We start from the raw sequence: 14597 nt of genomic DNA, 5'->3' as shown, positions 1-14597 counted from the left end.
GAAAAACCGAGATGGTTTCATGGGGTGATTCGTTTTTTTACCATATGAAAAGAAAGAAATTTTTTGTTTTCTGTTTTTTTCAGCCGTGCTGAAATTAATTTAAAAAAAAAAATTTTTTTTTTGGGTTTCTTTTGAGTTCAGCCGAGACTTATAAAAAAAAGGGGATTTTGTTTTGTTTGTTTTGGCCAATTAGTTATTGTGAAACGGTTCACAATTATAAGATACCGAATTATTTTAAATCAGTTTAAAATTTTGACGGATTAAATTCATATTACAAGTTTAATATGGATTAAGCATAAAGTTAATGTGATTAATTGAGGAATTGTCACTTAATTTGTTTTAAATAGGTGGTTTGGATAAATTAATCAACATAATTAAGGAATTATGTCGAATGAATGAATTTTGTTGAATGAATCAAATGAATGAATTTTATTTACGTATTTAATTTTGCAATCGGTTGTAAATTGTACTCCCTCCAATTTTCTATTATCTTCCCTCTTTCCTTTTTCACACAAGTTTGATTATCTTCCCTCTTTCCTTTTTTGGTAAGTTTCATTCATTTTTTATTAATTTCTCTCTCCTAAAAAATCAACAACTCTCATTACTTTATCTATTCTTTATTCATCAATCATTCTTTATTATTTTCTCTCACTTACAAATTTCACAACTTACAATACTTTATTCTACTTTATTCCTTCTTTCTTCCCCTTTCTTAATTTTTGTGCCCAAAAGAAAGGGGAAGATATAAGAAAATAGGAGGGAGTAATACTTAGTGTGGCCTTAGTCAAATTATGTTTTCGTAATGAAGGAAACATGATTTTTATGTAATTATGAGATCTCGAATCTCCTTTATTTTAGTTTTGGGTTTTGAAATTAGATTGTAATAAATAGGTTTATTATGTAATTTTAATTATTGTAATTTCAAAGAAGACTAAAGATGGAGATTGGAGCTCACTCCCGCTACATGGATCAAGATGGAACATCAAGACAAGCTTCTCGGGTCCAAGGATGGATTCCAAACTTGTATTTATTGTTCATTTTGATAGGATAGGCCACACTAGGACTTTTACTATTTTTACGTTTTCGTTCTTATTGCTTTTCATTCACATGTTAGTTTATACATCATATTCCCCCTAAAACCAAACCACCTACTACTAAAATGCAGGAAAATTGACTAATATAGGTTGTATGTTAGTTTTCATGGACATGCAGATGTCACAGCCGTATTAAGCCATCACCTTAGTTTATTCATTCTCGCATGCTAGATATTAGTTCACTTAAAATGAATTAAAATAAAGTTGATGGGATCTTCCTCTAAAACGAAAATTGAGATTACTCTTTATAAGGGCAAACATCTATGAATCCCTTCTTCGTCGGTAGGCCTAATATGACCCCTTCTACGTTGGGTAAGTAGTTGTGTTGACTTAGTTTACCTCAACATCATAGTCAGAAGAGTTTCTCGTGATTATGATGGACTAAAGATAGAATTTACAGAAATTTATCGACCAAGAATTCTAACGGTAGAATTATCTAAAAGGTTAGCTTATCAATTTACAGAGAATTGAGTCTTGGGATCATTTATATAATTCTTGAGGGAGGTCAATTGTATAAATGTTTTTGAGTCTTCGCGTTATGACTTTAGTTAATTAGACTTAAAAAAAAACGATGCACATGCTTATTATTTTATTCTTCTTTCGCAGTGTAGAACACGATTATTTTCGATAATACTGTTACAACAAATGGCTGGAAATAACGCAATCCCAATGCTTAGTGCCACACTAGATCGTTCGTCCTGGCTGAAAATATTCATGGACCAAATGAATCAGTCCACGCGACTGAAGAATGATGGGTCCAACTTTGCGGGCTGGAAGGCGGCACTACGGAATGCTGCCATTGCTGACGGTAAGCTCAGGTACTTAACTGAGCCAATACCGGTCAACCCAGGCCCCAATGCAGGACCCAACGAGTCACTCGCCTATAGTGATTTCGTTATGGAAGCGGGTGCGATAAAGAACGTACTCATCTTTGTAATGGAAACCAATTTGCAGAGACGCTTCATTGCCCAAGGTGCAAACATGATTTTCACCACGCTCACTAACAAGTTCTCAAAGGCACCGAGAATCGTTACATATGAGCATACCTGTCGCTTCTTTGATGTGAAACTCCAGAAGGGCCAACCGGTTAGCCCACACATTCTTCACATGATTGAGAATGTCGAGAAGCTGGAGGCACTGAATTGTAAAATCAGTGAGAGCATTGTCATTGACCGAATGCTTCATTCTCTTCACGATGGTTTTGCCCTTTTCAGGGCGAACTACTATATGAATGACTTGAAAAAGAGTCCTCATGAGCTACACTCCCTTCTCGTACAGACCGAGAAGGATATGAAATTGAGTGGGAGTGTGAAGCAGGATGTTCTCATGATTTACAACAAAGGTAAGGGTAAGGGCAAGGCTCATGGCGACCTAGCTATAGGTAAGCCAAAGTTTAAGAAGACAGGAAACGGTAAGAGTGGGCCTGGTGAGACTAGTGGCTCACAAGGCAAAGCAAAGAGCAAGGGCGGTGACATAGAGTGCCACCATTGTCACAAGACTGAACATTGGAGGAGGAACTGTCCCGTCTACCGTGAGGACATCAAGGCAGGCCACGTCGTTCCTGTTGGTATGTCATCTTATATTCATATGATTGAGATTAACCATGCAAGTTTCGGAACTTGGGTACTAGATACTGGTTGTGGTTCTCATCTGTGTAATCATTTGCAGGGCCTAAAGAACATCATACCTCTCGAAAAAGGTGATGTGGACCTGCGAGTCGGGAATGGAGCACGAGTTGCTGCTACCTCGAAGGGAACATATGTAATCTTACTCCCTAGTGGTTTTGAGTTATTTTTAAATAACTGTTACTATGTACCCAGTTTATCTAAGAACATTATTTCTGTTTCCGTACTTGCTAAAGACGGTTTTGCATTTTCAATAAAGGATAATAGCTGTATTTTCTCTTTTAATGAAATGACTTATGGCAAAGCAGTTTCCATGAATGGAATATATATCTTAGACCAGACCACGGAAGTATTACACATGAATAATAAGAAATTAAAGGTTGGTGACAAAGATCAAACCTATCTATGGCATTGTCGAATGGGACACCTAAATGAGAAACGCGTGAAGAAACTCGTTGATAATGGGACTATTCCCGCATTCGATTTTTCTACATATGGCACGTGTGAATCATGTCTCATTGGCAAGATGACTCGAATTTCCTTCAAAGGTGTTGGAATACGCGCTAGTGACCTATTAGGACTCATACATACGGACGTATGTGGACCTATGTCAATTACCGCTAGAGATGGCTATAGATATTTTATCACTTTCACGGACGATTTAAGTAGATACGAATATGTCTACTTAATGAAGCATAAAAGTGAATCCTTTGAAAAATTCAAGGAATACCAGAACAGGGTACAGAACCAACTGGGTAGAAAGGTTAAAGCACTCCGTTCAGATCGGGGTGGCGAATATCTTTCAAATGAGTTTGATCAACACCTTAAAGACGTGGAATCGCTCTACGATTAACTCCACCTGGAACACCTCAATTAAATGGTGTGTCCGAACGGAGAAATCGAACCTTACTTGATATGGTTCGATCCATGATGAGTCACACGGTAGTGCCTGATTCATTATGGGGTTTTGATCTTTTGTCAGCTGCTCTTATACTTAACCGAAGTCCGTCTAAAGCTGTCGACAAGACTCCGTATGAAATGTGGAAGGGAACGGTCTCTAACTTGTCCTTTATTCGGGTTTGGGGTTGCGAGGCTTATGTCAAGTGGAGACACGAGGATAAGCTCGGCCCGCGATCGGTCAAGACATACTTTATAGGTTATCCAAAAGGAACATTTGGTCATTACTTCTATTCGCCTACCGAACATTGAGTTTTTGTTGCGGCTAGTGCGACATTCTTAGAGAGAGAATTTCTCGAGAACAAAAGGAGTAATAGAACCTTCGAGTTGTCGGAGATTCCAGAACCAACAACCGAGGAACGGATGGAGGAAGTTGTTCTTCCAACTGATGATACGGTTAATATTCCTGAGGAACCTAGGAGGTCGGGTAGAGTCTCTCATCCTCCAGACAGATACATTGGTATGGTCGAGGAGAATGACGTTTTACTCCTAGAGAGTAATGAACCCGCTACCTATAAAGGTGATATGGCCTGTTCCGACTCAAAGCTATGGCTCGAAGCCATGCAATCCGAGATGGACTTCATGTATGAGAATAACGTATGGGATCTAGTTGATTTACCTAATAAGGTAAAACCTCTACAGTGCAAATGGCTTTACAAAATAAAGCATTCTGTAGACGCGCAACCATATACCTATAAGGCAGGACTTGTGGCAAAAGGTTTCACTCAAGTGCAAGGATTGAATTATGATGAGATTTTTGCACCTGTAGTCATGCTACGTTCCATTCGGATAATCTTAGCGATTGCCGCATTTCATGATTATGAAATTTGGCAAATGGATGTGAAAACCGCCTTCTTAAACGGTTATTTGGAGGAAGAGTTGTCCATGGTGCAACCCGAAGGTTTCATAGATCCTGGACATCCTAAGAAAGTATGCAAGCTTAAGCGTTCCATTTATGAACTTAAGCAAGCTTCTCGGAGTTGGAATCATCGTTTCGACCAAGTGATAAAAGAGTATGGTTTCACTCGATCGGTCGAAGAACCATGCTTATATATCAAGTCGAGTGGGAGCAAGATTGTATTCTTGATATTGTATGTCGATGACATACTCCTGATTAGGAATGACATTCCTCTCCTATCTTCGGATAAAGAATGGTTGAAGAACCATTTCCAGATGAAAGATCTGGGTGAGGCACAGCGCATTTTGGGAATCCGTTTCTACCGAGATAGATCACGACGGACGTTATCATTTAGTCAGGAGTCTTATTTGGATAAGGTTCTTGAGAGGTTCAGCATGACCAACTCCAAGAAGGGGAACCTTCCTATGACGACTGGGATGCAGTTGAGCAAGTCTCAGTCACCCACGACGCCTAAAGGGATTGAGCGCATGAGTCGTGTTCCTTATGCATCTGCAATAGGATCGATCATGTATGCCATGATATGCATACGTCCAGACGTGGCATATGCATTGAGTATGACGAGTCGGTACCAAAAGACTCCAGGTGAAACACACTGGATAGCTGTCAAAAACATCCTCAAGTACCTACGGAGGACTAAGGATTGGGTATTGACTTATGGAGGAGATACTAAGCTATGCGCAATCGATTCTGTGATGCTAGCTTACAAACGGATCGAGATGATTCAAAATCTCGGTCCGGGTTCGTCTTCACTCTTAATGGTGCTTTGCGGTCAGGTGGAAGAGTTCCAAACAGAGTGTTGTAGCAGATTTTACTACTGAATCCGAGTACTATGCCGCTTCGGAGGCAGCAAAGGAAGCGATATGGATGCGTCAATTCTTACAAGGGCTTTCGGTAGTTCCTAGTTCGAATGACCCGATCACCATCTATTGTGATAATAGAGGTGCCATCTTCCAGGCTAAGGAGCCAAAGTCTAGCAACAAGTCTAGACATGTACATCGGAAAGCTAACCTGATCCGTGATTACGTGGAGCAAGAAGAGATAGTGATTGACAAGATTGCGACGGATGATAACATCGCAGATCCTCTCACTAAACCATTGAATTATGATAAGCATGTAGGGCATGTTAATTCCATGGGAATTAAATGTGTTCCTGAGTTGTAGTACTTGATTATGGATTTGATACATTATCTTTTTCATATACTATTTATAACTTCATCGTTTTATATTTAATATTTTGTTTTTCATGTGGATTGTACTGACAACATTGAACGCCACAAAGTGAACTGAATTACATTATATTTGTTTTGGTCCGTAATCGCCAATGTGAGCTGATAACTCCGGCTATTATATTGTGCAGTCGATTGATGGTGGGTTCAACGAGCCATAAGTCAAACGGTTGATTGACGGATCACAGATGCGAGATTTTGACGATACCTCGTAGGACAACTTTTTGTGACAACGTAATGGAGTCCTAAATGTTTAATAACATTCGGTGCCAGGTCGTGGATAGGACATCCATTGTGTTCCTAGAGTCGATTCTTTTGACTATCGACTGTCTCTTGAGATTAAGGCAGTTTTTGGGTGACTTTGGTTTCTTTCTCACGGTCTGCCGTAAATGGAGGTTAAGTAGATTTTTTCTGGCCATGCTCGAATGTTGATTAGTTTATCAGTTAAGTTACTCTCTAGTCGAGGAAACCACTCTTGATATTGATCGCTTGTAAAATACGACCTTTGTGAATGCGGATTTGCAAAATGTTTTACATTGAGTGGGAGAAATTTTAGGATATGAGAATCGGTTATCGCACATACACTTGTGAGGACAAGTGGGTTTGTTGGAGCTTGTGTCCTCCACAAATTAGTGTGATAACATTTGTAAATCTCTTACAGGTTCACAAGGGTATACTTCGTGTATTTAATCAGTTGAATAACGTTTACCTAATAACGGTTGGCTTGCTAGAAAGTTTGACGTTATTATCATACAAATGGCGGTGATCAACTGGTCCCTAAAGGTCACACCTATAGGATGTGTTTGAGAGATGTGGTTATAGAAATATGATCACATTGATGCCTAATATGACTAAACAGTTAGTCAATGTGTTGATGAGACAATTATTTAATGAAAATTAAATAATATTAGTTGAGACGAATTAACTGTCAATTCGTAAATTAGATATAATAAGTTATATTTAATTAAATGTATGTAATGTTAGCTTGGACGAATTAATCTGTTAATTCGTAATTAAATATAATCAGTTATATTTAATATCAACAAGATGAATGTGTCATAGTGGTAATAGTGAGGGTACACAACCAAGAGGTCATGGGTTCGATCCTCACTAGATGACAATTTAACACATTTTATACATTTTTTGGAAAGACCAAAATTAAGGAGATTACACTCCTTATTTTCGGTGATATGGGCCGAATTAGGAAATAGAAATATCTCCCTTATTCACACCCATTTTCGGTTTTTATAAGAAGAAAAAGGGAGAGCATTTTTGAACCCTAATTTTATTCTAACCGAATTCCTTGCCTCTCATCTCGACAAAAAAAACACAAAACAACCTAACTTTTACAGAAAATTTGGATCGTTTCTAGCATTATCATAGGGCATATCTCATATCGTCTTGGGTGCAACCAATAGGCGAATATCTATTTTGATATTGTTCTTATGCCATTTTTGCTAGGACCGAAGGTTAATTCTGAATCCTTTATTTTGTTTATGTATTTTTATTTTATGACTATTGATCATCACTGTTAAAATCGTTATAATCCTTGCATAATAAGGGAAGTATACAGATTATTTCCCACAAAGGGGGCATAGCCAAGGTGTTGTTGATGTTGCTCAACACCTTGAAGATGTAGTCAAAAGCTTGTTCATTGTTATAATAAAGATCTTTAATAGACCTTTGCACTTGTTGTTCTTCATTGTGGTCTTGGGTCATAGCGTTGCTAATATAAGGATTGAATTGTTGGGGCTGGTGTCCTCTACAAGTAGTGCAATAACATTTAAATCTCTAAAAGGATCAAAGGGTATACTTTTGTATTATTATCAGTTGGTCCACGTTTATCAATAACGGTTGGCTTGCTAGATAAGTTTGACGTTATTGTCATACAGATGGCGGTGATCAACTGGTCCCTAAAAGTCACACCTATAGGATACGTTTGAGAGATGTGACGGTATGAAAATACAGTCATGTTGATGCCAAATTTGACTAACCAGTTAGTCGGAGTTATTGACTAATATAATTAGTCAAACGCGATGTTGAGATAATTATTTAATACGGATTAAATAAAAGTGGCTAAGACGAATTAAGCAGTTAATTCGTAAATTGAATATAAACGATTTATATTTGATTAATGTATATTGAATAAATTAATTATACGATATTGTCTTTGTCGGACATGTATTAACATTTCAACTAATCCGTGTTATTAGTTGATGTTTTAATAACCGATAACCGATGACGATTTATAATTTAAAAAAAAAACCCCGTCGTATACATTTAGCGAATTTCGGGTCGAACCACGAGTTAAAAATAAGAGGAAGTGGAAGCCCACTTCCCCATGTAGGCTCATGGTTGGACGAAGGCAAGGAACAAAAGGGGAGCCTCTCCTCATTTTGTAACCTAATTCATTTTGCAACAAAAATTAGGGTTTTGAGAAACATTTCCTCTCAAAACTTTAGATCTCACATCTAAAGAAACTCACAACAAATTCTCTCAATATTGCAAGGCAATTAGAGAATACATTTCTAGCACAAGGGCATAGTCTCAGACGATCTTGGGTGCAACAATTAGGAGGAGTTCTACTTTGATCTCTATCATTGCCGAATTGCACTAGGACCGAAGGTTATTTCTAATGCTTTATCGTTTCTTTATTGTATTTTCATTTTATGACAATAATCACATATAAAATTTGCGTTATAGTCCTAATTTTTAAGGGTATTATACGGATATTACCCCACAAGTGGTATCAGAGCGAGGCCACGTAAATTTTTCTATGTGTTTTTCATCAAACGAAATTGAATCGATATTTTTTGCATAAAAAAAAAAAAACGTGAGGCATCATTTTTTTTATCTCGGCTGGTTTGTATTTTTTTTACACGGCTGTTTTTTTTTGTGCATTGGAAATCGTGCCTTGTGACGATCTTCTGTTTTGTTTTCGATTTGTTCTTTGCGTATTGTTGTTTTAAAGGATAATTATAACAATATGTTAAGATCATGTCAATTGTAATTTTGTTTTAATACGGATTATGTTCAATTTACAATTGGTTTTTAACAAATCGATTTTGTTTGTTTTGATGAGGCTCTCGTTTTTTTTTTGAGCCGCTTGAATTTTTTTTTTGACTTTTTGAGCTCTCGGCATTTAGCTTCAAAATAAAAAAAAAAATTTGGTACTGTTCACGGTCAGACCGTGAAGAAAAGAAAAAAAAAATTCATTTTTTTTTTTCGGCCAAAACATGTGCACAATACGAATTTTGTGCATTCGCTTGATAGTGAAACGGTTCACTCACGTACCATTTAGTTATTTTAAAACGATTTAAAATAACGGATTATCATGAATTAAAATTAAGTTGATGAAGCGGTTTTGTCACATAATTTTAATTGTTAAAAGGTGGTTTGGATAAATTTAACATAATTACGGAATTATGTCACGAATGAATTTGTTTTTAGTTGATGCATTTCATTTATCGTTATTTTGAATGTTTTGAATGCTTACATTACGTATTTATTTATTTTACAAACGGTTGTAACTTAGTGTGGCCTTAGTAGAACGTGTTACCGTAATGATGGAACACGGTCTTGGTTGTATTTTGAGATCTCGTATCTCCATTTTTATCTTTTTGTAATTACAGTTTTTATTTAGAATGTAAATAGGTTTATATTTTGTAAATTTTAATTGTAATTTTGAGAAGACCAAAGATGGAGATCGGATGCTCACTCCCGCTGCATGGACAAAGATGGAACATCAAGACAAGCTTTTCGGGTCCAACGGTGGATTCCAAAGTTGTATTTTGTTCTTTTTACTAGGATAGGCCACACTAGGAATTTTATTTACGTATTGCATTCTTTTATTTATTTTCTTGTAACGATAGTATGCATCATATTCCGCCTAAAAACCAAACCACCTAATAATTGCATGAAAACTGACTCATATAGAGGTCTCGCGTTAGTTTTCTATGACATTTCATATGTCACACGATTTACTTAAGCCATCACCTAAATTAATTCATTCACGTAATGCTAGTTATTCGTTCACTTAAAATGAATTGAAACTAAGTTGATGGGATCTTCCTCGTATAAACCAAAATTGAGAATAGTCTTTATAGGTCAAACTCCAATGAGTCCCTTCTTCGTCGGTAGGCATAATATGACCCCTTCTACGTCGGGTAAGTTGGAACTGATTGACTTATTTTATCTCAACACTATGGTCACTCGTACGATCCTGTGATTATGGTGGACTATAGATAGGATTTACGGAAATCTATCGACCAAGAGTTCTTACGGAAGAACTAGCTAAACAGTTGGCTTATCAATTTACGGAAATTGAGTCCTGGGATCATTTGTATAATTCTTGAGGGAGATCAATTATGCAAGTGCAATGAGTCTACACGTTAAAATGAATTTTAAATAGATTTAAATCACCTCGATGAGTTGCTTATTTCGTTTTGGTTTTTCTTTCTTTTTCAGCGTAGATCACGATCATTTAAACTGCTAAACCAATATGGCTGGTCTAATGAACGACCCAATGCCAAGTGCCACATTGGACCGTGAGTCCTGGCTTCGGATCTTTATGAATCAGATGAATCAATCTACTCGACTGAAGAATGATGGATCAAACTTCGCGGACTGGGAGGCGGCATTACGGAATGCTGCCGCTGCTGACGGGAAGCTCAAATTTCTGACTGAGCCCATCCCGTCAAACCCAGGTCCCACGGCTGGAGCTAACGAGATCGCCAAGTATAACGATTTCGTCATGGAAGCGGGTGCGATTAAAAACGTACTCATTTTTGCAATGGAATCCAATTTGCAGAAACGCTTCATAGCCCAAGGTGCAAACAAGATTTTCACCACGCTCACTAAGGAATTCTCGAAAGCACCGAGAATCGTGACCTATGAGCATACCACTCGCTTCTTTGATGCGAGACTCCAGAAGGGCCAACCGGTTAGCCCACACATTCTCAGCATGATTGAGAATGTCGAGAGACTGGAGGCGCTTGATTGTAAAATCAGCGAGAACATCGTGATTGACCGCATGCTTCACTCACTCCACGATGGTTTTGCGCTCTTTAGAGAGAATTACTATATGAATGATTTGAATAAGAGTCCCCATGAACTACACTCCCTTCTCGTACAGACCGAGAAGGACATGAAGTTCAGTGGGAGCATGAAACAAGATGTTCTTGTTGTGACAAACAAGGGCAAGGGTAAGGGCAAAGCTCAAGCAGACCTAGCAGTAGGCAAACCGAAGTTTAAGAAGTCGGGATCAGGTAAGAGTGGGCCTGGTGAGGCAAGTAACTCATCAGGCGCGACAAAGAGCAAAACCGAAAACATGGAATGCCATCATTGCCACAAGACTGGGCATTGGAGGCGTACATGTCCTGTCTACCATGAGGACATAAAAGCAGGTCGTGTTAAACCTGTTGGTATGTTTTCTTCCTCTTCTACTTTTATTCATATGATTGAGATTAACCACGCAAGTTACGGAACTTGGGTACTAGATACTGGTTGTGGTTCTCATCTGTGTAATCATGTGCAGGGGCTCCGAAACATCGAACCCCTCGTAAAGGGTGAGGTGGACCTGCGTGTCGGGAATGGAGCACGAGTGGCTGTCGTCTCGAGGGGAACATACGTGATCCAGCTTCCTAGCGGATTTGAGTTATTTTTATATAACTGGTATTTATGTACCAGTCTTTCTAAAAACATTATTTCGGTTTCGCACTTGACAAACTTGGATTTTCATTTGTAATAGAGAATAATACTTGCATTTTCTCATTACACGATATGATTTATGGCAAGGCAGTCTCCATGAACGGAATTTATGTTTTAGATCAGACCATCGAAATATTACACGTAATGAATAAAAGGTTAAAGGTTGGTGACAAAGATCAAACGTATCTATGGCACTGCCGTATGGGACACATTAATGAGAAACGCGTAAAACAACTCATAAAGAATGGAGATATCTCGGCCTTTGATTTTCAATCATTTGGCACGTGTAAATCATGTCTCATCGGTAAGATGACTCGAATTTCCTTCAAAGGTGTTGGAATGCGCGCTGCTGAACTATTAGGACTCATACACACGGATGTATGTGGACCTATGTCAATCACCGCACGAGAAGGCTATAGGTATTTCATCACTTTCACGGACGATTTAAGTAGATATGGCTATGTCTACTTAATGAAGCATAAAAGTGAATCCTTTGAGAAATTCAAAGAATACCAGAATAGGGTACAGAACCTACTGGGTAGAAAGATTAAAACACTGCGTTCAGATCGTGGTGGCGAGTATCTTTCTCACGAGTTTGATCAACACCTTAAAGACTGTGGGATTGCCTTACGCTTAACTCCACCGAACACCTCGGTTGAATGGTGTGTCCGAACGGAGAAATCGAACACTACTTGATATGGTTAGATCCATGATGAGTCACACCGTGTTGCCCGACTCATTGTGGGGTTATGCTCTTACATCACCGCTCTAATACTCAACCGAAGTCCGTCTAAAGTCATTGACAAGACTCCATATGAACTATGGAAGGGAACGGTCCCTAACTTGTCCTTTATACGGGTTTGGGGCTGCGAGGCTTATGTCAAGTGGAGACACGAGGATAAGCTCGGCCCGCGATCGGTGAAGACATACTTTATAGGTTATCCTAAAGGAACACTTGGTCATTACTTCTATTCGCCAACCGAACAACGTGTTTTTGTTGCGGCTAGTGCGACATTCTTAGAGAAGGAATTTCTCGAGAATGCAAAGAGTGATAGAACCTTCGACCTATCGGAGATTCCAGAACCAAATACCGAGCAACCATTGGAGGAACCAATTCCTTCAATTCCGGCTGCGGTGAATATTCCTGAGGAACCTAGGAGGTCGGGAAGAGTCTCTATTCCTCCGGACAGATACATTGGTATGGTCGAGGAACATGACATAGATGACATTCTACTCTTAACGAGTAGTGAACCTGCAACCTATAAAGGTGCCATGACTAGTTCTGACTCAAAGCTATGGCTTGAGGCCATGCAATCCGAGATGGACTCTATGTATGAGAACAACGTATGGGATCTTGTTGACTTACCTGCTAAGGTTCGTCCCCTTCAATGCAAATGGCTTTACAAGATAAAGCATTCTGTGGAAGGTCAACAAGATATCTATAAAGCACGACTAGTTGCTAAAGGTTTCACCCAAGTGCCAGGTTTGCACTACGATTAAATTTTTGCACCCTTAGTCATGCTGCGTTCCATTCGGATTATCTTAGCGATTTCCGCTTTTCATGACTATGAAATTTGGCAGATGGATGTGAAAACCGCCTTCTTAAACGGCTTTTTGGAGGAAGAGTTGTACATGGTACAACCCGAAGGTTTCATCAATCCTAAACATCCTAAGAAAGTATGCAAGCTTAAGCGTTCCATTTATGGACTTAAGCAAGCATCTCGGAGTTGGAATCATCGCTTCGACCAAGTGATTAAAGAAAATGGATTTACTCGATCGGTCGAGGAACCATGTCTTTATATCAAGTCGAGTGGGAGCAAGATTGTCTTCCTCATATTGTATGTCGATGACATACTCCTGATTGGGAATGACATACCTCTCTTAACTTCGGTGAAAGTATGGTTGAAAAACCATTTCCAGATGAAAGATCTGGGTGAGGCACAAAGAATTCTGGGCATCCGTATCTATCGAGATAGATCACGACGGATGTTATCTCTCGATCAGAGTCTTATATAGACAAAATCCTAGAGAGATTCAGCATGACTAACTCCAAGAAAGGGTTTCTTCCTATGGCTCCAGGGGTGCATTTGAGCAAGTCTCAGGCACCAGAGACACCGGAAGAGAAAGAGCGCATGACACGGATTCCTTATGCCTCGGCTATAGGATCAATCATGTATGCCATGATATGCACACGTCCGGGCGTGGCATATGCATTGAGTATGACAAGTCGATTCCAACAAAGATCCGGTGAATCCCATTGGATGGTCATCAAGAACATTCTTAAGTACCTACGGAGGACTAAAGATTGGGCATTGACTTATGGAGGCGATCAAAAGCTATGCGCAACTGGTTACGCAGATGCTAGCTTCCAAACGGATCGAGATGACTCAAAATCTCAGTCCGGATTCGTTTTTACTCTTAATGGCGCTGCAGTCAGCTGGAAGAGTTACAAACAAAGTGTTACAACAGATTCTACGACTGAGTCCGAGTACTATGCCGCGTCTGAAGCTGCAAAGGAAGCGATATGGATGCGTCAATTCTTACAAGGACTATCTGTAGTGCCTAGTTCGAACGACCCGATCACCATCTATTGCGACAATAGAGGTGCCATCTTCCAAGCTAAGGAGTCAAAGTCTAGCAACAAGTCTAGACATGTACAACGGAAAGCTCATCTAATCCGAGATTACGTGGAGCAAAAGGAAGTAGTGATAGAAAAGATTGCTACAGATGATAACATAGCACATCCTCTCACTAAACCATTACGACAAGATAAGCATGAAGGGCATGTTAATTCCATGGGAATTAAACGTGTTCCTAAGTTGTAGTACTCTTTTATGGATTAGATTCATTCTCTTTGTACTCCATACGACATCATCGTTTTGATATTTATATATTTTGTTTTTTCATGTGGTTTTGTATGACAATTTTGAACACCACAAAGTGAACTGAACAAACATTATATTTTGGTCCTTAATTGCCCACATGAGCTGATAACTCTGGCAATTATTTTGTGCCGTTGGTTGATGGTGGGTTCAACGAGCCATAAGTCAACCTGTTGACTGACCAA

Source organism: Silene latifolia, chromosome 2 (genome assembly GCF_048544455.1).
Source record: "Silene latifolia isolate original U9 population chromosome 2, ASM4854445v1, whole genome shotgun sequence".
NCBI lineage: Eukaryota > Viridiplantae > Streptophyta > Magnoliopsida > Caryophyllales > Caryophyllaceae > Silene > Silene latifolia.
This window is presented reverse-complemented; position numbering follows the sequence as displayed.